Here is a 26,144-nt window from a genome sequence, read left to right on the forward strand (position 1 = left end):
ATACAGTATGGACAGATTTGAGTCAAATACGCTTTATACACATAATGTGATGTAGCTGGCATTTGAGAAGATGAAATTTAAACCTTGTTTCATAAAATCTACATAATCCATGTTTCTTCCTGAATTTTAGTGTACAATTTCAATGATGGAAAATACCTCCTCCCTCAGGTGCAAGTACCAACATCATGTGTATTCTTAAATATACTATTTTGGTGCCTTTATAATAGGCAAGTCCTACCTGAAAGTTGAGAAAGGAGGCAAAGATAGTGTGTTGTGTCTTTATAGAAGGATAAGCAGACCAGAAATGTGTTTGGTATAGTTTTACATTGTTTGAAGTTGCTGTTTTGAAGGGAAGTGGAAAATAATATTTTCATTCCTGTTTCTCTGCCACAGTCATCTTTATACATGATTTACATGATAAATGTGATGGAATCTGGTGTATTGCTTATAATTTACATTTTATTTTCCACTCACTGCTTTTCAGTCCAGAGGGCACTTGAAAGTTTGGAAATTTGTTCTTTTGTTATTTATTTAAGCTCCTGAAAATGTATTTGAAGTCCTCACAATTTTCTGGGGGTAGCATCCCAAGCTGTATACCACAGGCAGAAATGAAAGTTTCATGGGTTAGGCTTTGGTAAACAATCAGCTGAGGTCTATGTGCATAGCTTCAATCACTTCAGTGCAGCTACATCAATATACACCAATAAGGTATATGATTCATACACGTCAACATTGCATGGCTGCTAATTCTAAACCACAATCTAAACCACAAATCAATGCAGTTGCTATAGTGTGAAGTCAATTTGCAATTAATCATTTAAAATTGCACTAAAATATTTGCAGATGTGAAAATACTGAGTTCTGCCCCTAGCTCCGATACATTTGCTATGAAGACTCCATCCTCTTCTTATCACTAGTCACTGCCTAGAGATTTTGAAAAATCTTTGTAGTTCTCTGGCTCAGATGTTGTTGTGAATCGTCCGCTGTGTATTGCTTGCTTTTGTGATCCATGCAAATATGTTTGGTCAAGTTTGAGTTAGTGACAAATGGAACCATCCACTCAGCTCTTCCTTTCATCTAGTCAACTACAAAAGCATCCAATTTCCCTTCTGTTGACTTGGCTGCCAACAGTTTCCACTAACTTCCCGTTTTCCCCCACTCAAACTGACAAAACCTCAAGTATTTCCCGTTAACCATATTTCTTCATGCAACAAACTGAATATACTCTCCAGACTCCATTGGACAAAGAGCCCAGTCATGAACAGTTGTGAACAAAATCCAGATTGCTGGAGTGCTGCCTATAGAGGCATCTGAGAGTTCATTCATAAGCATGATTGCTCAGCAATGGGACTCAAGACCTGGTCAAAATTTGGGGACTGCAGGAGGAAGGGAGAAATAAGAAAATATTAAAAGAGTGGCTAGGGGGAAGAAGAGAGGGTGGGGGAGAAAAGCTGCCATTTAAAAACCAAAAAATCCACCCTCCTCACAAGCAACTGAAATCCCAGTCTTGATGTAAGGGGAGGGAAAAACAAGAAAAAGGAAGAAAAAAGGTTTTCTTTTATTCTCTTCAGAATATTTCAGTACCAAAAGCATTTCCAGAGACTGTTACCACATGTCAAGGGATTGTAAATGCCTTCTGTCATCACTCCCATCCATTGAAATCTGCATTAAACACTACAGAGAGAAAATTGGGTCAAGGCAAAAATGAAACAAAACAAAACCAAAGCATAGCCCATCAAAGAAAAGGCTAATTTTTTTCTGGAGTTCAAAGGAATGATGTGTCCCTAAAACAAACCAGTTTTCTCTCCCTACATGCACTACACACACGCACACTTGCACACACACACTCACACAGGCTTCTGGTCTCGTAAGCATCCACTTTCTGAATAACCATTTCTGTGAGTAAACAAGCCGCTCCGACTGCAGCATAAAATGAGCTTAATAACAACTGAGATCAAAATGAGCCAAGATAGTAGGGGAGAATAGTGGGGGATCATTCCTAAGACTGTTTGCCCCTGAAGGGAGAATTATTATTATGACCTTGTACCACCGAGCGGGCATGTGCTCCTAGCTGGATCAAACGGAGGCCTTGGCAAAGCTCCGTGCCTGGGAATGTGGTTGCAATATCTAGTTTTTAACGCTACTGGAAGTGTTGCTATGGGCACTGAGGCACAGGAGCCAAATACAGGGGAAGGGAAATAATGAAAAATGCTGATTAGGAGCTCAGAGAAAGGAATGGAACATTTGTGCTCAACAATAAAATGTAATGCTCTGTTAATCTGTTTCTTGGCTGTCTGTACTCCATAGGCTTTTTAATATACTTTTTGTATATTACTATATAGGTTATTTAATACACTTTTACTCTGTGGGATATTTAATATCCTCCTTTATTCCCTGTTTAGTTACCTATATATACCCTTCTCAGAAAGACCAGTCTTTTCAAATGCATTTTGATTGAGTCTAGTGTATACTTATGCTCTAGGAAATATAAGGCAAATTCCCACGTTGACTGCTTGAGAGAGCAGATATTAATTAGCACTCTTAGATATGTTACATACAGAAGAAAATGTTTCCTTCTGTAAGAGTTTTCTTTTACATCAGCCACCACAGTATCCTTCACCCTTTTCCCACTGATCAATGATGGTTTGTACCTATGATATATGCAAAGTGATGCCCAGTAACACTGTCAAGTTAAAGAAACAAACAAACAGACAAACACAAAGCTTTCTGATTTCTACCGCTTTCTTTTTAGTCAATTGTGACATTTGGACACTATTTCTCACTTGCAGATTTATGACAGTGAAAAGAAGACATATACTTGACATTTAAGAGTTACTGAATCTATACTTGTTTAGTTATTCAAAGACAGAGTTGTCTCTTGAATTTGAATATCATCTTTTTAATCAGAATTAGTATGCACTTGCACAACATACTATTGTGCCATTTTTTCTTCCACTCTGGAAAACTTTAAGACATCAGTTTTGCATCTGTAAGCCTGTCCCTCTTGCAGCACATCTTTCTTTAGCTCCTCGGCCTTCTGTGATCAGACTCGTAACCATTGTGCTATAAAAATCCAGTGTTAGAAATAAAGACTTGGACTTTTTTCCCCCATAAACATATCCCAAGCTAGAGTACAACCATACCATAGCTCTCAACAAAACATCTGATATTCACCCAAGCTGGGTGTCTGCCCAGGAACTTTAAATAACTATAGTAGTATTACTTATTTTATATAAATACACACCCACCCACCATCATACATATGTACATATGTATGTAAGCTGCAAAGGCAACACAACATGGTGATGGGAAACCTAAACTCTCACTAAATTAAATGGACAAAGTTCTTACTCCAGCTTTAGTAAAATCTTCATTCCAGTACAAGGTTAGTTTGCAATGAACAGGGAAAAACTAGTGAGAACAGATGGTTTCATCCCTATCTATGTCATTAGGAATGGAAGGAATCTCACTTCTTGCTCAAGAGTGTTTTATATTAAACTGGATAATCTTGGAAAATGAAATTATACTTATATTTTGTGAGAGTTTTAAGCAAAATTCTCCTGATGTTTCTTCTATTCTGACATATTTTAGTTACAACCTGCTGACATTAATGGGACCCCAGATCTATTAACAAGCAGATATTCGTGAATTCCTCCTACTTCTTCTGAGCTGAGTATCTGGTCCAGCAGCATTTTGTGCCTGCATAATTTGTATTGGAAAATGATTCTGTTAAATTATACCAGAATCAGACTTTTGGACTTATAAATAAGGGAGGGCAAAACAGAAGCAGCAGGTGGAGGAAAAAGAAGCTGGGAACAGGCAGAGGGAAAGAAACCTCATGTGCTCTTCTAAGCAGATGCATGTGTGTAGAAACTGAACCTGTTTAGCTAATCTGGCCTTGGAAATGTGCAGCACTGTAGATAATGCATGAAGACAGAGCCTGATACTTTTCCAAAGGAAGGAGATGGTTTTAGCTATTCAGCATGCACAGGGCCATATTGAGAACACTTAAAACCCTATTCCCCTCAAATGCTTATCCAGCCTCCATCCACACCCACCTTGACTGGTGAGGGGAGAGAGGAGAAGGGACAGAGGGGAAGGTGAGATGCACAAATGCCATGTGATACCAATATCGGGTGGTGCCGATTCAATCCCCGTGCTCAAAGCTCTTGATTTGATTTAGGATAGCAGTTGTTAAGAGCAGAAGGAGCTTCTGGCACAAATGGCAACCCTCTCAGCCAGCCGCACTTTCCAACTGTCCTGAATATTAAAAAAAAAAATGGGGAGGGGGAAGAGGAACTGAAAGAGAGAGAAAGAGAGATTCAAAGAACAAGTCTACTGAAGAGCAGTGGCTGCAGCTCACTCGGAGGAATTCCATTAAATGAACTCATCCGTCATCTTGCCTTTTATTGATGAGTGGCATTGCTTGGCGGCAAGTGACATGGCAGAACAAATAGCATCGGAGCCCTGGCTTCTTCTTCCATTGCACACAGAGACACACAGGTCCCAAAACAATGAGTCATTACTTATTACATCCATTATTAACTCAGCTCAGGCTCATTAGGCATGGAAATCGAGGAGGGAAAAAAAACCCCAGAAAACCAGGAGCTAAGTAATACCAAGTACCCACACATTTAAGGAAAGGGTGTGGTGAGAGGGGGAAAGAGTAGGACAGTTAAAATCTGCTACTTAACATTCGTGACATTGTCAGATCCTAAGGGTCATGGGTAGTTGATCATATGTTTTCCTTTTTCTGACATGATTGCATTGAAGACTGTGCTTTAAAGCAACAAGGCCAGAAGAACAAGAATGTAAGAACTACATCATTAACTACTGCAAGACCTTCAGAATAAAGTTTATCAAGAGTGATATGGTTTTATTAGAAGAATCTCAGGTGGACATGATAAAAAAATATGAAAAATGGAGCTACCTGAATAATAAACAAAGTCAAATGCAAGCTTTTTTTTTGGTGAGGGGAGTGAATTGGAATTCCTGCGTGCCTCCCTGTCTGTGGCAATGGATTAATTTCATTTAATGTTGTCTGTCTAATAGTTAGATACCTAGCCTAAACTAGTTTCTTGTCCAAATTTCCTTTACAGTCACAGAAGGGCAATAAATTTGCTGCTGAATGGTTCATCCAAGCCCATAAAAAGATGTTTAAAACAGATTAAATTAATTGCTATGTGGGAATGTTGATATCTCTTCTACTATCAAAGAAGAATAGATGGCCAGTTTTGATGGAGCATACAACTTGTAGACAGCTAAAGTTAAGGGAAGTGATTCTGACTGTAGCTGTCTTGACATGTTTGAGTACAATGGCAAGTGCTTTCTGAACCTGTCTGAAAACAAGATTTTTTACCATTTCCTTGTCTATTCAGGTCTAGAAACATTTCCTGAAATGTGTCCATTCATTTAAAAAAAAAAAAAGGTAATAAAGGATTCAGGAAAAAAAATAAGGTGGAACCATTACTGAGCCAATGGAAGATGGATAAAATACAGATAGAACACAAATGGGATTGAATGGGTCTGAAAAAAACCCAAGAGGTGTGTGGATCCACTCAAATAAAATGAGACAACAATAAAGCAATTCCAGTAAAAGCAAGACTGTCTGAATTGGTTAAGTCACCAGTTCAGATAAAATGAAAATTGTTCTGAATGTCTGCACCAGAATGAATTCGATTCAAGTTTCAATTTCTCTGAACTTCAGTAAATTCTATTAACCCTTCTTGGTTAGATTTCACCTTTTCTTTTTCTCTGCCCACTGGCTTAAGGATGAGATAAAAGAAAAGAGATTACTAATGTATTGAGAAAGACTGTTGATATTCCAAGGATTGGCCAAAGTCAAGGTGGGGGGAAGTCTTGAAAATTCTCAGCAGGGTCCCATCAGCCTGTGAAGCAAATGGAGACTGGTTGCAGTCCAGGTGCCCCTCACCTTGAAGCACAGAGTTTCAGGGTGATTCCTGAACCTCTGCAGTACTTCCTAAAAGCATTTGCCACAAGGCAGAGATTGAGTTTCCCATTGTAAGTGCATCTAAACCAAATAAAATTAAAACTTAAAGTAAGTAGCTATATTTTCAATACAATCAACAGAAATAGCTAATTGCATGAATTTCTGAAGCCAGGTATTTCCAAACTGGCCGACTTCTTTTATTGCACTCAGACTTGCTCTATATATTACGTCTTGCAACTCCTGACTTACACCCGCTGACAACAGGAGGTGGATAGCTTGAGAAGAACTAGCTCATTTATCTCCTCTAGAGGTTTGCTGGGAACAGGCAGTAGTAGGGAGTAGAGTAAGATTCCTTCCAAGTTCATCCTGGCAAGAAGATGTATATTAAAGGCTCTTCTTCTGCTAATTAATTCTGAAAAGAAGCACAAAAGTTGTGTTGCTTGACAGCTGCCCTAAATATCTTAGTGTCAGAGTTGGTTAGCACATGCCACTGATCAGATTCTTTCAGCTCAGATGCGTAAGTTGCAGCTAGCTTGTGCAAGAGTTAATGGGACTGGAAAAAAGGAAAATGTGTCCTCCTTAAAATTGGAATTCAGCTGATGTTTCCCTGTATTTTTTCCATTCCTCTACAGAAGCAGTTTACATGTTCATGGGGTTTTTTTTAAAAACTTGTTTCATTAAACATAATGTAAAGCATCTCGCCCATTTTCTTCTCTTTTCTCTGTCTTCCCATTTTAATTTCTTCTGTTCTTCATGAAAAATAATCCAAATAATGGAAAGAATAAGAAATCAAAGTTTCAGGGAAAGGAGATAAATCTTTACCTGGCTTGTTGAATTGTGATGGGTTTCATTCACACACAACACAGGAATGATTCTTATATCCAAAATATTTTAAATAAGTATTTGTAATACATATGTATGCGCTATAATAATAAATTTTGTTATTAATCTCAGAAACCACCTTTTCTTAGAGAGACTCTTTCAGAAGAGAGATAAGAAGGAAAGGAGATTAATTGCACCAGATGATACTCCCAGTCAAATGTCCACATTTATTCTACCCTTTGAGGAAAACATAAGAGTCATACCCTGTTTTATTTAAGTCTGTGGCAACCATGAGAGGAGATTAAATCATGTATACTGTTTTGCCAATGATTTGGAATGTGTTAAAAAGCAAAAAAAAAAAAAAAGATACATTCACATAATTTATTTTTTCCAATTAATTCTAGGGCATCTGTTTTAAACATTAAAAAGTATTTAAAAAGAAAAATTATAAAAAGTCTTGGCAAGCTATCTACCTTCCCAAAATCTATGAGAAGTGCATGAGTTCGTTTAGAAGCTCAAGAGCTTCAGATCTCTTCAAGTGAACAAGTTTCTCTGGATGCTCAGGCAATATCTCTAACGCTATTGCCACCTCTGGAACCTACTATGGGAAATCATCGCTCACAACGTACAGCACCACAGCATAATCCACAGGAGCCTTACGTGGCTGCTTTGGGTCATCACCCTCTCTCATTCAGAGTACTTTGTCTCTGAAGATTCAGTCTTGCACTGAGCTTTAATTATTCATCAGCTTTCACTTCAGCTGAGCCCATTCCAGGCCCAGGCCTAGGGGTGGGAATCATTTCACCCTGTGTTAAGTGTCTGTAGAGTAGAAATATAAGGGAGTCCATACTTCAGCTCTCTTTCCATTAATAAAGAGAAATAGGAACACTTAGGCTACAATTCGATGACCTATTTTTGACTTGCACCTTAGGATTAGATGAATTGTGCCTTAAACGTGCTTGATTCTCCATCGATTACAGAGCCTCAAGTGGCTGGCTCAGATGTCAACAGCTACATTTGGGCAGATGAATCTCACCCAGGAGGTTTACATTTTATTTAATGATTTTGCATTAAGGTACCAGAGACAAGGCGCACACGAAAATGCAGTCAAAGAAAGATCATCTTCCCCAGCTTGTGGTACAGCGGTATTTTGTGCTAATGTTTTTCAACTGTTGTTCAACGTTCGCTTCTTTGCAGCGTCTGCAGTAGCGAGGAGGCTTGAGGTGTTGTATCAGCCTGTCTCAATTCTATCAGCAGCTGCCATAGCGGGAGAAATCCTAATTCGGTACAATATGCCAGTAGCTGAGGTTAGCTCAGCAGCAGCAGCTAAAAGACAGATGTAAAATCAGTAGCTGATGATTTTACATCAGAGGAGTGAATGTAAAACCAATGAGAAGTTTTAAAGTGGGGAATGGCCTAAATTTAACAAGGGAAATTAAGTCAATGTTTATTTTAGCAAATGGAAAGGTTTTCCCTCTCTCAGATTAAGACTATATTAGCAGAGCTCTAGAAATGAAGAACATTTCAACAGGAGCTTGCTCTAAGCACAGCTCCCTGGTATCAGAACACAGTCTGCAATTCACTGAGCATTCACTGATTTAAACAGTCTCAAGTATTATAGACAGAAGAAAATATGTAGTGGTAGTTGAAAATGATGTTGCATTAGGGGAAGGCAACAGACAGAGATGGAGAACATCAGGTATAGCACTTTCCAGAGACAAATAATTTTTTTCTGAATTTTTATTTTGCTTCATTTAAATATATTATCAAATTTATTTGTAAAAATTTTCTTTTTTCCTTAAAATTTTAAGCTCTTTTTTTCCCCTTCCCTTCTTTTTTCTCTTCCACTTAGTCTTTCTTGCTGGCGTGGGAGAAGGGGACAGAATAAGGAAAAAGAAAAAAGGGAGAAACAAAAGGAAAATAAGGGAGAAAACCATTAAAATGAAGAAGAAACATTACAGCACCATTCTTTCCTTTCTTCATTCTGTTTTTTTTTTCTTTTCTAACTTTGCTTTAAAAAAATAAGAGTGAAAAATTGAAATAAGCCACCATCTAATGGAAGGGATTTTGAACTTGAACTTCTGTTAGTTTTATTGTTGTTCGGTAAAGGTTAAGCACATGCTAAACTTTAATAGTATACTCCCAAGGAAGTCTCAATGAAACATTCATGTTCATGCAGAAAGCCCCTTGAAATTTTTTTATTTAAAATATTTGCACATATATTTCTAAGGAAGCCAGTACTTAAGTGTCTTGGTGCATAGGTGCCCCTTCATAACATTTAAGATTCTGTGGTGAAACCTCTGTTATATAAAATATCCATCTCTGAATGCTGTCCCAGAGATTTATGTATCCCTGCATATCAGTCTCCTTTCTAAGATGTGTAATCAGACATGAGCTGGTAGGTTACAGTTGAGGTGTTCGCAGTGCTGTGACGTTTTCCCTTATCAGCTCATCTCTTTCCATGTTCTGAAGAAGTCTAATTTGGGAGGATGTCTCCATTTCTCATGCGTTTTAATATTGCTCTTTAACTCAGAAAATATTGAATGTATATGTGCACAAATATTCATATATATATGCAGCTGTATAGATGTAGATATATATGTGCCTCTCAGCTGGTGATGTGGCATCTGCCTGCACTGTTGATATTAGAAGCCAAAGAGGTCTGCACTGTCTCTTCTAAGGGTTATGTTACATTTTGCATATCCTTGGTTAATATTTTTCAATACTTAATTTTAAGGGAAAATGCTTCCTACTGTTACCAGTTTTCTCATCCTCTATTACCTGACAGTAATTTTCAACTCACACTGTTTTAAAACTAGACGACTAAATTACACCGATTGTTTTCACTCAGCTGAGAGCCATGATAGACAAATATTGAGGTTCAAGCAAAAATTTGGCTCACTTTTGTAAAAAGCACTTGGCTTTGGGTAGGGTAAATCATCTTCTGGAAATATCTGCTTGAATATTGCTCTCTTGCTCATCTATCTCTGTGCCCACTCTGTCTGCATTCTCCCATAGCTATGCACATACTTAACTTCTAGGTAGCAAAAAGGAAGGGAGATTAGTACCTCCGTTTACACAGCTGCAGTATTTTCTGACACTTGGAACACAGAAAGGTAGTGGTTTATTACCAGTGGCTATCTAGTAAGGATGGGACCCATATTAGTATCCGTTTTAAATGTAAAGCATAAAAAGAAGCATTTTGAGATTCTTCCGGATAAAAATTACTGTGTTGCAAATCCTGAAGCTTTAGAATTCTACAGGGAGTCTACAGCAGTGGATGAACTCTACACTGTAATATTGAGATTTTGCATGAGATACAATATTTTGAGGCAGCAGGAATATTAAAAAGGATTCTGAAGACAATATTTTCAACTAATTCCATATATCTAAAATATTAAAAGGATAGTGAGGTGAATTAAATATATCCTGTTATACAAAAGAGATAAAAAAGAATATGTAGCAAATACAAAATTATTTTCAAAATTTTATAACCTTTCAAAACCTATAGCATGACAAAGCATCCAAATGAACTTGCATGAGATAATGTAATTATTCAAGGTCTTCCTTTTATTAGAACCTTAATATATAATCATATAAAGCACATATAGAGTGTGGTATGTCTTATCAATTCATTTGTTCCCCATCTAGATTTACATTTCCTCCCAGAATGAAAATAAGATGATCTCTCTAACTAACAATTTTAAGATTCAGATTTTGGATGTGAGCTTTTAATTGCTATGACAACAATGTGTTTACTGTGTCTAAAGATATGCAAATTGCTTTATGAGAAACTCGGTAGTCTACTATGTGTTTGTTTGTGAACTTCTTTTGTTAGGGACTGATCCAGAGCTCTTTGAAGTCCATGGAAATTTTTTCATTGACTTCAAAAGGTTTTTGGTTCAGACTCTTATCCTTAAATACCAAATAGGTTAACAACTGATTTGTGAATAGTTTGCAATGCCAAAAGGAAGGGGGAAAAGCCAGCATTTACAAAATTATATATCTGGCAAACACTATTTGACCATCTTCTATTAATACGTGTATTAATATTAAAACAGTGCCACAATGGCATATGTACACTACTGGGCTGCCAGAACAGTGTAGGAGAAAAGTAGTGCTCTACATACAGAAATATTTAACAATATCCTTGTATTTTACACACAGCTTCACCTAAGCCTATTCCAAGAGCGAGGCCACTGGAGTATTCAAGGATGCACAACCATTTCCTAGGCAGAAGTTCTTTCCCAGATGTTCAGTTTGACCTGGGGCAACTCAATCAAAGTCTGTAAGGTTTCCAACATTTCTAGTGGGGATTTATTTTTAAAAATGTGGCATATGGATTTTTCTGGCAATAATGAAATATAGCTGTGCACACTCCATTAAATAAAATGAGACTGTAATCCTTAAAACTGTGTGAGTAACTGGAATTGGAAGGCTGGGAGCTGGGAAAAAGGTTCAGAATGAAGAAAGGGAAGAGCTTCAGGACAGGGCATTTGAAGAGGTGACCCATGCAGAATATGGAATGAAAACACATGGAAAACATGGACTCAATGGATATATAGTTATCCTGAAAGGATGGGTAGATATTGCATTGTATAATTAACTCAGGAAAAAAAATCAGATAAAAAAATGGGGAGTGACTTAATAAAACTATTTCAATAAGCAGGTTTTTTTAATACTTTCTCTGAAATTCTCTCTGCATCTCAACTTCTTGCTGCTTAAAAGCATAAAAATGCTGCTTTTGGTAATTAACTGTCTTGCTTTGCATTACAGCAGTTTTGAGACTTTCAAAGAAGGAAGAGAGGCTTAAGAAACTCTACCTCCACAAAATCAGTTCAAATTTCAAAGAACTTAAAAGCAGAGATAAATATGACTCAGTAAAACATTCCTGGGCTTTCTTATGGAGATAAGTCCTGAGCCTCTAGTTTGTGCAGCCTTTCGCCTCAACACAAACTGGATATGTTAGGGTTCAGTAGCATCCTCCAGGATGCCTGATCATGAAATGAGCAATATCCTGCAGAACCACATTTTCTGTGTGAGACCCCTGGAGCTCAGCAGAACCAGCTTTTCCAGGTTCATGTTTCTCTGCCTTTATTCTTCCAGAAAATGTTCCCAAGAACCCTTTTCCCCTCCTTATGTCTTCTAAGCTTCAAAATAGTTTTTCTCTCTTTTTTATATATTAGGACAGTATTTCTTCATTCAGGGTCTTCTGTTTAAACTTACATTTAGGAGGAATTTCTACAGTGACCTCTGCCAGAGCATCACAACCCTCTCCCTTATGAACAAATGACCGTGTACCTGTAATGGCTGCATGCACCTGCATTGCTCTCTGTGTATGTCCCAAAGTAACTCCTTTGCCTCCACTTAATAGAAATTGAACATTACTGAGTGCAGTTGGCACTTAGTAAATAATAAATAACAATAACAATAATAATAATAATAATTAACTTCCATCTAATGGAATAATTTGCTGTCCAATCATGGTAATAAAGGGAGTCCATTATGCCACCAAAATTGTTTGCTGAACATGAGCCTTTCTACAGAGTAACTTGAGCAGCTGCTGCTGAGGTCTTGTCATATTGCAGAAACACTTGGCTGGCCAAAACTTCCTGGTGCAGAGACATCAATCTCACTCCCCATCAGCTGCTGAGTTCGCTCCATAGACAGTCGGTATTGCTGTCACCTTTGCATCTACGATGGACAACGGAATTCGGTAACAACGCACTTGAGTAGCATATTGCTTTTTGCATGAGCAGTGGGTTGCACTGTCAGTGACAGTTGTGGGAGTTTGTAGTTTTGGTAGGAAATGAACAAATCTGAAGCAATTAGGAATATGAAGGGAAATAATGCTGCCTTCTTCATTGCCTATAAAATTCAAAAGCAGATAACTACAGCTGTACTTTCCTCTGTTCTTTCCTTAGCCTAAAGAGATACTATGTAAAGGGTAAGAGATGTGTAAGAGAATATCAAAAAGGCATAGGTATTTGGGAATTTTTGTTCAGTGCAAAAGAGCAGAGCCAGTAAGTCTCATTGCTGTAATGACCTAGACTGAAAAATTTAACTTTAGGCACAGTTTAAGTACCTAACTCTGTCATAATGACTCAGAAACCCCTATCCTAACTGCTGAGGCATCTCAGTCTTCACAGGCGTCCCCATTTTTTGCCGTAAGACTTACAGAGCTCCTTAAAACTCCATTACTGCACATACCCAAAGCCATTGTCTTGACAGAGGCAAGCAGCCCAGCAGCTGTTTTCACATAAGTCTGCTTAGGATTGCATTTCTGGGCATCCTTTTACCTGTCTTTCCCAGGAAGCCCAATGTGTGGGGACAGTGCCAGATTTTGTGCAAAAGGCAGCAGCTCCTGATCAGACAAGTAGTAGAAGAGTACGTAGCACTGATGGCATCAACTAGTTTTACTTTTTGTTTTACACAGATGTCCTCCTTCATGTCAGACATCTCCAACCTACACTTGCCACAACTCATGAGAATGCCTTAACTGTTAGCCTTAATATAATTCTGCTTTAGTGCCTTTATGGCCCCAGATTTACCTAAATTTGTCTATTGCCTTTTTTTATGTTTAGGGAAAGAAGAGCAAGATAGTGCAAGGTAAAGTATGGTGTAGATGGGCATGCACCCAAGTATATGTTCTTATTCCATTACAGTCGTCGTATTATATTTCTCTCCTACGTGTGTGAAAGTTCCTTGTTATTACTAAAAGGTCATGCAGGAGCATTTATCACCAGGTATACTGTAAATTCAAACCATACCTTATTTAATGATAGTTTGCTTATATTATCAAATCTTATATACACCTAAAAAGATACAAGATTGAGTATCTCAGTAGAAAAAGAGAGTTAGTAAGTCCTAGATTGGCATAGTTAAGGTGTGGAGAGAAAAGTTAGCAACACAAGTGTAGGACCTGTTGAGCTGTATTTTCTAGGCTCGGTGATAAAATTGGTTGGAAGGCATACTCAGGAGACAACTATACTCATTTTTAAGGGGTATCTCCTTGGCCTTGAAATGGGGTCACATGTAGCTAAACGTGAGGTCAGCCGCACCACACCACTCTGTCAGTGGCTGTACAAAGTGGCATGTCTTAAGGACTGCAGCCCAACGGGTCAGCATGGCTTATGGGTGGGCTTTGGGCTTGGATCATTTACCCAGCTGTGGAAGCTGCTGTTTCCTTTCTCTCCCAGTAAACCAGCACGTTTCTCAGTGTTAGTTTTACAATTCTGGCTTCTAAAATGCCTTCTTAATATTAATTTCCTGAAGAATAATTTTTCATGAAGTGATTTACAGAGTGAAAATCATTCTCGGAGAAAGTGGCTGGAAAGCATGAACGGAAAGACAAGTAGTGCCGGGTGTTCCCAAAGGAGTTTGTAGGGAAAGTGGAAATGCGAAAGTTAACTTGCTGTGATAAATTGGACTCACAACTAGGAAGCTGTGGAGAGCTCTGCCACACAAAGCCACAACTTGCCCACATGCAAGTTTTTTTGTATTTTTCCTGTTTAGCTTTGAGCTTACAGAAAGTCAGAACCCAATGCTCCCAATGTTCAGTAACCAGATATGGGCTGAGTGACAGACTTACTCATAACAGCAGTAACAAGTTAAAGTAAATAACTGTCATCCTTAGCCATACATGTCTGCAAATCCCCAGAGTGCTTTGTCTTTACATATATAGTTTAATCTTATGGTAAAAGCTATACTATCTACTTAATGTACTTTGCTTTTCCCAGTAATTCACATCTTGTGTTTAAACATATTTGATTGTGGTTCATAAGAATGCTTTTTCCCCCCCTTTTTTTTTTCTGTGTAATCCAAAGGTCTTTGGGAAACTGAGATCTCTTCTTGATTTAATTAAGAGGGATCATATATTTTCTTTCTGTGGTATTTCCCTTTCAGCTCAGTTTTGCTAAATCATAAACTTAACTGCATTAGATCTAGAGATATGCAAATGAGTCCTTTAAAAATCCACCCCCTAAGCTCCAGAGAGATGTGGGGTGTATTACATGTAGAAAGCAGAGCCTCTGGGGTTCATCTGTTGTTAGTCCTGTCACAAGTGACATCCCTGAATACACACTGGTGTCTTCTCCCCCCTCCCCTCCCTTAAAGTACTTATTTGCAGATTGTAGTATTTTGAGGCTTTGAAGTGGCACCTACAACTGAACTGCCACCCACATTTTCCTCTATTTAGGTCAGAGTCACTTCAAACTAGAAAGAAAAAAGCCACACAGGCACAGACACACACAGACACACACACACAAAACCGATGCAGAGAAAATCAAATAATGAGGTGCAGCCACCCAAGGCTGGTGTGAAAATCAACATATGGGGAATTATTGCGAGCATCGGGCTCTGCTTCAAATGGGCTTGTTTTGCCTGGAACCCTGAGATGAGCTGAAAAAGGCAGAGCCAGTTGCTTCGCTAATGGCTGAGCTACCTGCAGAGAAACAGGCAACAATAAAAAGAAACAAAACAATAGAGAAATAGATACAGAGGCAGCCTCTGCTGAACGGCATAGGACGGGCTAGCCGGCACTTCCAAGAGCTTTTCTAAAATTGCAGGTTAAAAATACCTGCTGCAGCAGTCATTACAAAAGCCAGACCTTGGGTTTTAGACACTCCTCTGTGGCACAGGCACCTGCATGGAGAGCTTTCCTATGCCGTCAAAGTGAGGGGCAGATGTGACTCCATTTCACTGGGTTGCCCACTGCCAAGACCCCAGGTTTTGGTGGACCTCTGCTTTGAGTGCTGAGGTAGCAGGTAAAGCGTGGACAGAAGGGCTGTTCTTGTGGATTTGTAGCCCAGAGGCTTCAAAGGATGTCACTTGATGGGATGCAGTTTTTAGCCTGAAGTGCTTGGGAAAAAAAAAAAAAGTAAGAATTTTATTAAATCACTTAACAAATCAGTTACAGAATTGCACATACATTCTCAGGGGTATAGAGCAATGTGACTACTGTCTAAAACAAGTGCGTGGATTCAGTTCGTAGCACTCTAATCTTAGGTTAATGTCTAAGACTGGTAAGATGAGACACTGCTGGAAGATGCCCATTTTTCTCCTTGCACTTAGACAATCTCATTTTCTTTTGATAAATTAAATCGTATCATCTTGAAAAGGAAAGAAAATATTCTTTTTTTTTTATTGTTTTGATTCACGTTTTTCTGGCTGTTAGGCTACATTAATAATATGTATTTAGATACCAATGCATATATAGATATGGTATAATGCAACGGTTAACATTGGATATTTAGGAAGCTTTCTCTTTAACAAAATTAAGAAATGCGACAATATAAAGAGGTGTTGGGAATTCAGATTTAATTTTTTTTCCCCAGAAAAAATGTGTAACGCATTTCTCTGTATGTCTGTATCAGAACAAAGAGCATGTCAAAGCTTGGCAGAAAACTGAATTTCAAAAATGTCAGAATTTCCAGGAGGAAGGGCATTCTTTATCCCTGCAGAGAAAATACAGGATTTGAACTTAAACATGACAAGAAGGACAAGAAAATAAGGCAAAGGGAAATAATGGCCTTTATCTTACAGCCACTAAAAACCTGTTTTAACTCCCATGGAAACCGATGTGTGTTTGGGATCCAAATATAAGTACAACATTAAAATACCATTGCAAATCCAGACTATTTATCTAAAAGCAAACAGCTGAATTCAAAGATGGACCGAAGGCTTATCTACATTAACGTTTCCATTCAGATTAGGAGTGCACCTTTTCAGCGCAACTTCTGATGTTCCCATTCCAGATATACTTAAACCAGATGATGCATTCCCAAGGACCACCAGCTGGCTCCAGACGCCCATGGGTGTACAGTTTGCAGGACCACACTGACGGGGTCCCCTGAAATGCAGATGGTACGGAGGTGATTGTCCAGCCATTGGCGAAAAATAAAAAGCCTTACCTCCATTGACATAAGTAAATACTTAAAGATTTACGGGATCATATTCTTGAGGTGGTAAAATGTGACTGCGTTTGCATATGTGTGTGTATGTAATACAGTTATAACCAGGCCAGCAAGGAAAATATTGCTAGTACTAAGATACTACAGAGACCTTAGCACCATATTGTACTGTGGTGAATATTTCCTTCTTTGTTCTGCTCTAGTTTTATACCCATCTTAAACCTCATTATTGAGTGGTTCCTGTATTCCCTAGTAGTTATTAGCCAGTCATGAGTGAGAAAGTTTCAAAAGAAATTGTGTATATATACAATAAAATAATTTTTCATTTTTACATCTGTAATAAAAGCAGGAAAAAAAGAGAAAGGAAAATAAAAAACAGCCAAACAAAAAAATTAAATAAAAACAATGAATGCTACTAAAAGGAGAAATAAAAGACAAAAGTAGCAACGTCAGGTCCGGATTCAGATAGAGCCTTCAAATCATACAGGAAATGTGAAAAGCATTCAGCACCAGTATTCAACCAGCAATATGCATAAAACAAAAGTGATATTAATCCCCAGATGATGCACATCTCTCACCTGAGGCAAACTCAAGCTAACTAGAAAAGTCAAGCACTTATCATAAAAATTACATGAAGGATTATAAGACCAACATCCCAATCATTCTTAGAGAAGAAACACAAACTATAAAATCTCTAATGCCAGTTATTTACTGAGGTGTAGGTTTCTTTTTCTCTCTCATCTTCTTCTTTTCTTTCAGCTTGACAGAGATACCTTGCCTAAACAAAAGAAATACCTCCTGTGCTACACCAGTTCCATCCAAAATCTATTTGGGTAATAATGCGGTTTGAGAAATCATCACAGAAGCTCACTGAAAATATTACCAAATATACACCCCAGAGAGACAATATGGCTAATGCTTCACATAAGGGACATGAAAATCAAGATAACGTACAGGCTAAGTGACATGCCCAAGGTCTGAGCAGGTTTTTGCGGCAGACCAGGGGTCTCAGGCTAATGTTCTGATCAGTACTTGACTACACAGACCTTGATTTAAATAGCGTTAGTTACAGCAGAGGTGGCTGTAAATCCTGAACTTGCAGTCAGGAAAGCGAAGCAGAGAGAGAGGAAGTGATTTGCATGTAAGTAAATTTATGGAAGATCTGGCAATTAAATGTATAATTTCTAAGACTGAAAGCAGTGTCTTAATCACAAGACCATGCTTCTGAGCAGCAGGGAACTATCTTTTTTTTGGCTTATGTTCTACTCCCAGATAAGTGCTATTCAGCAAGAAGTTGGGTGACATTATCAATCTGGAATGTGCAGAAGCTGAAGTTTGCCACACACTTAGCAGGAATTTACACAATGGTAGATTATTGCTAGAATCAGTGAAAAATTCAGTTTGGAAGACAAGTATGGCAACATCCAGGGGCAATGGTATTAAAAAGATTTGACTAGCTAAACCAGGAGCAAATAAGGGTTGAAAGAGAAGACAGCAAAATAGTTATCAGCTCATTCCCTGAAAAATCTTTGAAGATTTTTTTAGGTCTTTTTTTTTATGTTTTCCCTTTTGTTCTCTTTTTTTTTTTTCTTTTCTCTTACATCCTTAAGTACTCCTCAAAGCTTGCCTCTGGCACAGCCTCTACTCAGGGGACAACATCCCCGTCTCCTTCAGCTTTGAAGCTGTAAAGTCACAGCACCACAGCACCCTTGTTAACTGCGTGGCTTTCTTAAATGTGTTGAAACATACTCTGCACTGAAAACAGTCCAGGTAAGAAACAGCCAACAACTCTAAAACAAACTAACATTTTTTGGTCAGGAGAATATAGAAAACATTAAATGTTTTTATACAAAAAACCCCAGAAGGCATAAGCCCTTTAATCCAGTAACCTAAAACACATAGAAGCAGCAGCCTTTGTTGACTATCCTTTCTTCTGATGTGTTTCCATAATTTCTTTTAACATTTTCTGTTCATCAATGTTCTTAAAAACTGGTTTTCAAACTGTCTTACCCAGCACTTTTTCCTCACATAGTTGTTCCATTCACTTTTTGATAGGCCATTCAGATACCTCTTTATATCATCTCATTTCTCTGGGGAAAGGCCTTCACCCAGTCCTCCACATAGAAATAGCACACACAGAGGTGGTGAAACTGCTTTAAATACAATGAACGTCAAATATTACAGAATACCGTCACCTTCTTTACAATGCCAGATATAAAAAAAAATATTTGTACTCCACTCCAGTTATTGCCTAGCTCTTGGCTTCCTCCAGTCACATACATGATTCCCAAACTGGTCTCAGTCCTGTTTGAATTCTTTGGCTTCTCTATTGCTTATAAACTCTACTGGGATTTTGTATTGGGCTTGCATGGGAACGTTTTGGTAGTGGGGGAGCTGCAAGGGGCGGCTTCTGTGAGAAGGTGCCAGAAGCTTCCCCCATGTCCGACACAGCCAATGCCAGCGGCTCCGAGATGGACCCACTGCTGGCCAAGGCCGAGCCCGTCAGCCACGGTGGCAGCACCTCTGGGGAACAGTTAAGAAGCGGGGGTGGGGGACACAGACACTGCTGCAGAACAGAAGCCAGAAAGCAGAGTGAGAATGTGTGAGAGGAGCAGCCCCGCAGCCCCCAGCCCAGAGCAGGAGGGGCAGGAGGGGCTCCAGGCGCCGGAGCAGAGGGTCCCCAGCAGCCCCTGGGGAAGCCCACGGGGAGGCCGGCTGTGCCCCTGTGGCCATGGAGCTCCACGGGGGAGCAGATCTGCACCCGCCCCCGGGGAGGGCCCCACGCCGGAGCAGGGGGATGCCCGAAGGAGACCGTGACCCCGTGGGCAGCCCGCGCTGGGGCCGGCTCCTGGCAGGGCCTGTGGCCCCGTGGGGAGCGAGAGGAGCCCCGGCTGGAGCAGGTTTGCTGGCAGGACCTGGGACCCCGCGGGGGCCAGGCTGGAGCAGCCTGTTCCTGAAGGCCGGCACCCGTGGGGGGGCCCAGGCTGGAGCAGCCCGTTCCTGAAGGACAGCACCCGTGGGGGACCCAGGCTGGAGCAGCTCGTGAAGAACTGCAGCCCGTGGGAAGGACTCACGCTGGAGAAGTTCCTGGAGGACGGTCTCCCGTGGGAGGGACCCCAGGCTGGAGCAGGGCAGAGGGTGAGGAGTCCTCCCCCTGAGGAGGAAGGAGCGGCAGAGACCAGCTGTGATGAACTGACCACAACCCCCATTCCCCGACCCCCTGCGCCACTCGGGGGGAGAAGGGGGAGAAATCGGGAGTGAAGTTGAGCCCAGGAAGAAGGGAGGGGTGGGGGGAAGCTGTTTTAAGATTTGGTTTTATTTCTCATTACCCTACTCTGATTTGACTGGCAATAAATTAAACTAATTTCCCCAAGTCGAGTCTGTTTTGCCCATGACGGTAATTGCTGGGTGATCTCTCCCTGTCCTTATCTCGACCCAGGAGCTTCTCGTTACATTCTCTCTCCCCTGCCCAGCTGAGCAGGGCAGTGACAGAGCGGCCTTGGTGGACGCCTAGCATCTGGCCAGGGTCAACCCCCCACAGCTTTACAGGGTAGACCTCATTCCTCAGTTCCTCATTCTAGGTTATCACAGGACTTGGTCTGATGGACCCATTCAGAGTATGTGTAACAAATCAGGCGCTTCAGAAGACTTAACTAAAGGGAAGTATGCTAACAAGAATCCTTTTCCAATCCATAGTTTGCCTTCTGATTCAGGAAACAGGAGATTTGAGATCAATTTCCACCTTTTTCAAGGAGAAACTTAAAAGCTGATTCTTAGTTACAGGTTTTTTGATGCTGGAGGTGGGTATGTTTATAGTCTAAATTATCTATATTTAAACTTTCCATTTTGCATGCCATTGCTAAGAGAAATTGTGTGAACATTATTCTTAAGTTTATTACTTGAGCATTTAAGTGAAAGTGCAGAGCTCAATATTGCAATGCTTTTACCTCTATTTTAAACACATAATTCTAAAAGGAGGCAGGACTAGAATGAAAAACACCTTCGTGTCATATGAATTCCTCATCACTAGCATAATGGTCTTTTCACTTCCTTGCTTGAAGCCCACACTCCTCCCCAGATTCCATGATAGTGTTGCCCCAAAAGAAAATAGTTCACACAGCTGCTATGGCCCAGGGCTTAAATGATAGGTGCTACAATAATGAGCACTATGGTGCCTAAGATTCTCTGCGTCTCACTTACCAAAAAGGGATAGTACTCATCTCTGATAAAGTGTGTTTCATGAGGAGATCTCAGAACTTTTCTGTGGAAGTCAGTAACACTGTTTTACATGTAAGACATTAAATGAATTATTCAGCTGTAAAGTGGCTAAACTGAAAATAAAATCAAACCCTAAGTCATTAGATACTCCTAACAGATGGATGGACAACATGCCCAGCTCAACCCCATATATGTTTGGAAAACAGCTAGTGTCTGTTCTGAGTACTTTTTCATCAAGTGAAATTTTGTTATTGAGGTATAAGCTTTACCATTTCAAAGCTTGAGACTTCCTCTCTGCTTCTTTGCTTCTTGCTTTGTTCCTTTCATAAGAGTACACAAAGAAGGTACCAAGGTGATTCATGGCATTACTAATGTGTTGTCCAAGTGGATATGATACTACACTATACATTTAAAGAGATGAACATGAGACACTTGGGTAGCCTTTTAAATAAAAATTCATAAATAACCTCTCTAGAATACTTCATAGGTTTCATATAAAGAACCCCAAATATTCTTAAGCCCAGTTTCATGGTCCTACCATGGCAGTAACAAAAAAGCTTGTGTGAAGTACAAGACATATCTGAAACCAGTACGTTATTAGGTCAAAATACAAAGTTACTTTGAAAAAACTCTATAATTAAGTATTATTTACTTCTCCCCATTTCTTTTCTGTTGCCTGACTCCTTTCCTCCCCCTCAGCCTCTCCACAAACTCAGTCTTTTTTGCTGGGTATATTGGAAAATACATTAGTTGGTTTTGTGCTATCAGGGAGTCTGTCATTAGGGGGATATTTGTCTTTTTCTGCTTCCCTTGTGGTTTCTATCAAAGGTTCAAGCATGTGGGTTATATCTCTCTTTATCTCTACTGCATTTTAACTTCGAAGGGAAAGAAAACAGAAAAGATATTTTATCTCCCTATGTAGTGTATCAGGATCGGTTGCATTGAGGTAGCACCCATATCTCTCTCCTGTTTCACTTGTTCACAAATTGTTTGAGCCAACTGACCAAACTGAAACAAAAAACGAGAATGTGATTTAGATAAGATTTCTTCTGGGTTCCTAAATTATTGAAAGTCTAGATAACAGTGCTGGTTTGTGCAGTCTCTATTCTTCTTTGAGGTTATTTTAGGTATGATTTTCTGTAATTTTTAGAAAAGTAAAAATAAGAAGAGGAGAAAAGAATCATTTTAGCAATTGTAGTTGTTTCTTCAATTTGAAGTATAACTGTATTTTCTTATTACTAATATGAATATAGAATTACCTTGAAATCTCAAATTAGATCAGTTAAACTTGAATGGTCAACCAAACACGTATGTTGCATACAATGCATATTGTCTTCATCCTGTAAAATGCAGGGAACAATTTCAAAATATAAAGTTTTTGCCTCAGATTTCAAAGACCTTCTGGGGCCAGTCAGTCTGTGACTTCTCTGAATGAAGTAAGTTAAAATTTCTTACTATCCCTTCCCAAATCCAGAGTGCTATGGAAAGAGCAAAACCAACAACAAATCATACAGAAACATACATAAGTTCAAATGACTCAAGTCTTGTAAATTTGATCAGAGTGCAAAACATATTTTAGGGAGCAAGTCTAGTGTGGTGTGAGAGTCTTCCCCCCCCCCCCCCCCCCAATGACTGGCTCTGTGTTTTGCATTAAACCTATTTTGTACTGAAGTACTCAGCTGTGTGCCTATGGAGAACTTCATGTGCTCTGATTTGACCAAATACTTAAGCACTTTGCAAAATAAATGTTATAGTGACTAAGCAATAAATGTGATATGGGTGAAGCCAGTTGCCTTTAGTAGTGCTTTTCACATTGCCAAATGTGAAATGTGTCTGAACTCTTTATATATGCAACATACTTTCCATAAACTTGCATTCTGCATGCTATAATGTCCAAATTTTCTGCTTCATCTTTTTTTTTTTTCTAATTTTGAATTTAATTGGACAAAGCAGCAATTACTTGCTTGGACAAAAAAGAAAAGAAAAAGAACACAGCCTACATTCTAATATTTAACACTGGTGCTAATTCTGAATACTCTATGCTTGGATGATTTGCTTTCTGGCTATAGAAAGCAACCAGTAAGAAAGGGCAAGATTCTGAATGAGACAGAGGTGAAAACTTAGACAAAGCTTACTTAAGTGGTGTTAAAAATACAGTGGCTGGGACAGATGTCTGAATTATTCATTTCTGTTGATACCATAAACAAGGCACAGGGCAAGTAATATAAGTAATATAAGTCTTGGAGGTCACATAGATAACAAAATCAGTTGTTTATTTCAATAAAAATCATAAAGAAGTTTTGATTAAATAACACAGATGTGTTAACCATGATTTTTTTAAATACTTTTAAAGCAAATGTACGGGAGGGAAGAGGAAATCTCTTTTTCACTAAGAAACACAGCATTTTCTCTGTAAGAGGATTTTGCATTTTGATGCAGTTATCTAATTCCTTTATTTTGATATAAAAACACTACCACTTTCAAAACCTGAGACATGTCAAAGTGTTAGGCAGCTCCCGTGACTTGATGGTAACCAGCACCATTTCCCAATTTTCCCGTTTCATTACGTTTGTGGACTGTCATATGCCACTTATATTTTAAACTCTTTGGGGCACAAACTTTTTTTATTGCCTGTATAGAAGTCAAACAAGGTCTGAGTGACTTTTAATTTGATCCAGTAGAGGTAGCTATACCTTCTTATTATCAGCACATGGTGGAAGTGGTCTGTCCCAGAAAATGATCTGGATCCTACAGGACTGGCTCAGAACAAGCTCAACAAGTGGAAAGGAGATAAATGCTGTATAGTCTCCCAATCCACAGCAAAAGGATGAACATATCCTGGAGGATTCCATGTCCACCGCATCTTGCTAGAGCATTTCCCCTTTTCATTAATCTGTGCACATTTTTGATAGTCTGTTTATGTAAAGTTCCATGATATGAAAATGTTTTCTATTGGCAGCTATATTTAAACTGACCAGCTGCCTAACACTTTGACATGTCTCAGGTTTGAGATATTCTGTCGATATAGAGGGATTATGGTAGTATGTCACTGATGCATGGGAAATTGCTCTACTGTGATACCACCGGGATCTTTAATCCCTAAAAGATAAGAGTGTTCATAAACTACACGTTTACCAATGGAATTTGGGTGGTTAAGCACCTCAGGTGTTTCTTGTTGTTTGTTTTTTTTGGGAGGAGGGAAAGGTGTTCTGAGAATGCAGCACGTGTTTCAATTTATGTATAATATGCCCACAGGAAGAAATAACTGGAAATCTATTCACTGGTTTTTTCATCATCGTTTCCAGACCGGACCTACACAGAAATGCAGTTGTGCTAATTTAGACCTAAGTTAATTTAGCCCGACCACGTTGCATCTGACAATAGCCAAAAGCAGAGTTGTAGAGTAAGAACAGGGTGTGTATAGAATTAGTCCCCAGAAAATTCTCCCAGACTGAATTCTTGTCCATGTCTGTTCAGTCACTTTTATTGCAGACCATTCTACAAAAAGGAGTGCATTGTTCCAGCTTTGCTGGGCTACCCAGGACTAGGGGCCAACCACATAAAATGCAATGAACAAGCTTCCAAAGACACTGGACGGATAGCAAGAAATATGAGATCTTCCTCAAAAATACAGAAGTTATTATTTTCCTCAGATGCTGATGAGATCTAGTAAAAATTTTCTTGCACTCTCATTCGGGAGTCAGTCATCTGGGGATCAGCAAAGCCAGAAAACCTGAGGTTCACCAAGAATTCCTCTTGAGTCCTCACCACGACAAGGTTATTTTTTTACAGACTGTTCTCATGGTTTGTTTCACCATGTGGGTCATAAATATCCCTGTAGCGTGTTGGCTACTTCTGTAGGTAATCTATTCCATTGTCTTTTGGTTTGCCTTGTAAGAGAACATTTACAAATGTGCAAAGATGTGGATGGAACAAAAAGGGTTCTGGTCATACATATTTAAAAGTGAAGTTGTATGAGGCTTCAACTTAGACGATAACATTGTATATTTATTTATCTTTTTAAAGCATTGTTGTAGTTCCTGGAGCTCTCCTTGACATCTTATCTATCACGGTGCTTCCACTGAATATTCTAACACTGTGCTGCTTTTAATCTTCAGATGTAAACAAAAGCTTATTTTTTCATATCACCATTGCAACCTGACAAAAGAAGAGGCTGAATATTGATTTATCTTCTGAAAGAAACTGTCCAAAGATAATTCAAAATACCCCCCCAATCTACTAAATATCCATTACGTGCTGTGTTCATTTTTTCTTTTCTTATTTGGATTCTCACAGACCTTATTTGTAGGGAGCATACTCCAGGAGCTGAAAGCTGCAACTTTACTTCATGATTGTAACTTTTTGATTCACACTAGACACCATAAAGGGAAGAATGATAAATCAGTGGTATAGTGCACTCTCACCTTGAATACTCTGTTCCATTTTGGTCAACTCGACATGGCAGGAGTAGAAGAGTCTTGAGAAAAGCAATGAAAATGACTAAGGTTTCCAGATGAAGAGAGATTAAAAACCCTGGAACTATTTAGGTCTTGGCTCCCCTAGTCCTTACTCCCATCTGTAATTCACCTGGCACCATGAGAAATTAAACAGAGCTGGCTGAGGCTTGGGATACCGATGTTGTTTGTCTGCAGAAGCGTTTCCAGGTCCCTTATCACCACACATCTACATTCTACTCTTTCTTTGATACAGTGAAGTCAGTGGCACAAGCACGTATTTAAGGGCAGCAGGACTGTGTCCTTAATTTGGGGACCATGAGGAGAGAGTAAGAGAAAATGTTTTCTTTTAGATTATAAATTGCTTGGGAAAGATATATTTATCATGATATATGTGTACAATGCCTAGCAGAGTGTGTTCCAATGCTTCCAAAATATAAATATGAAATATGAAGTCAGACGGAGCTGACAGTGATATATAAATAATAAGTGACATGGAAAAAGCCCATTAGGAGTGTTCTTAATTTAGTTCTGTCTTAATTATACTATTAGGGTAAATGTCACCAGATGATGCATTTATACACAGTCTTCCAAATTCTTTTTCTTGGAATGCACAGAAAAGATTTATCCAGAAAACATATTTTATAGTATTATTAACCCTATATGTTGGAAGCTCTGTAGGTGTCAGGAGAGTATGCTATCTTCCTTTATTCGACTTTTCTGGCAAAGCTGGTTGTAGGAACTGTATAACTAGTGGTTAGACACAAGAAGTGTCACCATACTTTTCGA

This window comes from Phaethon aethereus (assembly GCF_964289735.1).
Source record: "Phaethon aethereus genome assembly, chromosome: W".
Lineage (NCBI taxonomy): Eukaryota > Metazoa > Chordata > Aves > Phaethontiformes > Phaethontidae > Phaethon > Phaethon aethereus.